Below are 3,647 nucleotides of genomic sequence, written 5' to 3'. Positions count from 1 at the left end.
GACCATGACCATGTTCCTTTTGTATATATCATGCTTTGTTTTATCATGTGACGTTTACACTTACGCTTATGGTAATCTTACATGTTCGTGTGCTAGTATAAAAATAAACCTCACCAGGGCCCACACTTGTATCCCACACTGCAGACGTGTGGTTGCCCTTGCAGCAAGTAAACTGAAGCTTCCGTCTCATTCCTCTGATGGCAACAGCACGGGAAGAAAACTGATCACTTTCTCCTCAACACTAATTCCACTGATAAAACTTGATCCTTCGAGCCGGATCTCTTTTGAGATCACGAACCCGAGAAGTGCGATCCTGAAGACATCATCCAACGCTGGCAACGACGCCGAAGTCTGCGGCAGATAAGAAAAAGACCTGAGGACGTGAATTCGTTCCAGGCCAGCAGTTAGAACGGTTCCCAGTGTTGAATGGTGGCCGACGGACGCATCTCCTCGCAACAAATTGTTGCCTCAGAGGGTGAGACCTGGTTAGACTTAGCCGTAATTAAGTGGGTTAAACTTAGCCATAATTAAGTGGGTTATACTTAGCCGTAATTAAGTGGGTTAAACTTAGCCAGCAGAAGCTTCTGGAACAGCAGAATGAACTCAGACAGTCCAAAGCCTCCTTCACCAATGTGAAGGCAGAAAATGAACATCTGGCTTCAATCATCCTGGACACGAGAGAGAATTCAGAGCTGGCAGAGTTGCAGAGAGGTCAGCTGTGGGATGACATCAGAGAGTACAAGGTGCGGGAAGTTTGTCTGCTGCAGGATTACAGCGAGCTGGAGGTGGAAAACATCTCCCTTCAGAAACAAGTGTCTGTGCTGAGACAGAACCAGGTGGAATTTGAAGGTCTCAAACACGAGATCCACAGGCTGGAAGAGGACTCCCAGTGTCACTACAGTCAGCTGGAGGAAGCCGTGCGCCTGAGGGAAATTGACAGTTGACAGAGGCCTTGGAAACGATTAAAACAGAACGTGAGCAGAAGGCCATCGTGCGCAAAGAGCTCTCCCACTACATGACGATAGGCGGATCGTGTACAACAGCTCATTCAGCATCTCAGCCGCCACCGAGCCCGACAACGACGATCTAATCCAAAGCTTTGAAAATGGGTTGTTGAAGGCAAGCGAAGATGACAAAGACAACAAGAGATTGGAAGCTTTCAAGCCGGCTCCAAGCCTGGTGGATGACCTGCTGAGTGAGCTCAACATCTGCGAGATTCAGAAACTGAAACAGCAGCTTATGGATGAGGATAATAAGGATAAAAGACTTTATTGATCCCACATCGGGGAAATTCCACGTTACAGCAGTAGCCCATGGTGTACAATACAGTACTAAAAGAAAAAGATAAAAAGACTCTTATATGTACATTGTACAGTATATACAGAAATCAAAATTATGTACAGAAGGAGTGTCGGACAGTGTGAAGAAATGCAGGTGGAGAGGGGAAAGTAGTCCTTATCAACTCTCTCCAGAAGAGCCAGAAGCAGCTAGAGCAAGCCTACGGGACAGTGTCTGAACAAAAGGAAACTGTCAACAGATTTACGGAAAATCTCAGTGCAATGAGGAAACTTCAGGCCAGTAAGGAGCGCCAGTCTGCCCCCGACAGCAAAAAAGACAGAGACAGCCACGACGACGGAGATTACTATGAGCTCGATATAAACGGGGCCGAGATTCTGCAGTGCAAGTACACGGTTGCCATGTCAGAAGCTGGAGAGCTGAGGCAGGAGCTGAAGACTCTGAAGGAAAAGTACGAGAAGTGTCGAAATCAGTATGAAAAAGGAACAGGCCCGACTGGAGGGTGACATCCAGGAATTGAGGTCAAAGTTGCAAACCGTGGAAAAGATCAGTGAAGAGTTAGCCAATCTGTACAACCATGTGTGTATGTACAACAATGAGACCCTTAAACGCGTCATGTTGGACTATTACAAGCAGGGCAAAGCTATTATAAAGATGTATGAAGGAAAGGAACTTACTATTTACACTAACAGTCAGTATGTGTTTGGAGCACAACACCAGTTTGCAAAGATATGTCAAAACAGAGAGTTCCAGACATCACAAGGTCAGTCCCTTAGCACTTCTGCAGCGACTGCTGGATGCAGTCCAGCTTCTTTCTGCACTAGCAGTTTGCAAATGTCGTGCACACCAGAAAGATAACTCAGACACCACAAAAGGAAACAACTTTGCAGATCAAATTGCAAAGAGGGCTGCAAAAGGACCTAAACAAGTGCGAAGCGCAGAGGTGTTTCTAGTAGACATTTTGAACGACACACAAGGTTCAGTGTCACATGCAGAACTGAAACAGTTGATAAATAGAGGTGCTCAGAAAAGTGATGGCCTCTATAAAATTGACGGCAAACCGATCCTTCCAAAAAGCCTGTAGAAAACAGGAGCTCCTCTTTCCCACTAATGTGGAGGGAAAGAGGAGGGATGGTACATATAATCAACCAACACTCATGCATAATCTGTTGCAAACACACAGTAGCAAGACAGAAAAACAGCAGTGGAAAAAACACAGTGCTAAGATAATGACATGAATTTACACAATGCCTGATGGAAAAACTGTATTGCCAAGAAATATGTATAGATAGATAGCTATTGTGAGCCATGGGCCTTGCCATGTGTCAAGAGGAGGGATGATGAAGGTAGTACAATCACCATTCTATGCAATAGGATTTCAATCTTACCCTAAAAGAATTTTTTTTTTTTTTTTTTGTTTAGCATGTTCCAACAAACAGGAGATGATGAAGTAGAAAAGACAGTTGCAGATTACATGCAAGCAAAAGATGTTCAAAGAACAAATAATCTGCCAGATATGCCTTTTCCTTCCCAGGAAGAAGATAACAGCGTTGACGTGGGAAACTATGTGGGTGAAGCGCATTCGAAGAGCCAAGTGGAGTGACCCACAACGGCTGACGGCCTGTATAGGTCCAGCAAAGGCTGACCCCCATCTGAATCTGAGAAGAGGAGGGAAAGAAATGTTGTTCCTCCTGATTGTGCAACCCAGACGTGGAGTCGGACGAGATGAGGAGTGTGCGCCATGTTTGGAGAACATTGCTGCACATTCAGTCCTAACAACACAGCCTCAGATGGAAGCCTCACCCGTGCTCCCCGCAGTCTTGGAGGACTGCTCCTGTTCCTGAGTTCTCTGCAGTCCAGGGGGACTGCTTCTGGTTTGAGGACTCACCGCGGGACCCCACCGACAGCCCAACGAGAAAGATGCAACAACAGAGGAGTAAAAGAGCGTACTCAGTGCAGCAATGGCACAGCTCACTTCTCTATTCTACGGATATGTGTCACTACAGCTATCTCACCAGTAACCACACAAATGGCCCAACTCTATCCTCTACTCGACAAGGATGGTGATGAGAAAGAAGAGGAAGATGCTGAATACCACTGGCCAGATCTTTTCCCGTACCCAATTGAATGTGATTTTGATTGCTGAAAACTAAAATTGAATGTGATTTTGATTGCTGAAGACTAGATTGAATGTGATTTTAATTGTCAAAGTCTGACGATTGATTCCAATCTGCTAATTTTTCATACAGTAAAGAACCGGTTCTCGCCACGAGTAGCGAAATTCTGATGCTTTCAGAAAATGCTTGTATGGATGTTTCTGCTCAGTTGTGATAAAGAGAAGGGAATGTTAG

General features: G+C 45.3%; 1 pseudogene; it reads left to right on the top strand.

Moving 5' to 3' along the window:
- The first annotated feature begins 426 nt into the window (after positions 1-426).
- Positions 427-2,367, top strand: LOC130523470 (protein bicaudal D homolog 2-like; annotated as a pseudogene).
- The last annotated feature ends 1,280 nt before the right edge of the window (positions 2,368-3,647 follow it).

The sequence above is a fragment of the Takifugu flavidus genome, chromosome 3 (assembly GCF_003711565.1).
Source record: "Takifugu flavidus isolate HTHZ2018 chromosome 3, ASM371156v2, whole genome shotgun sequence".
Taxonomy (NCBI): Eukaryota; Metazoa; Chordata; class Actinopteri; order Tetraodontiformes; family Tetraodontidae; genus Takifugu; species Takifugu flavidus.
Note: the sequence above shows the minus strand (reverse complement) of the source record. Positions and strands in the feature narration are given on the sequence as shown.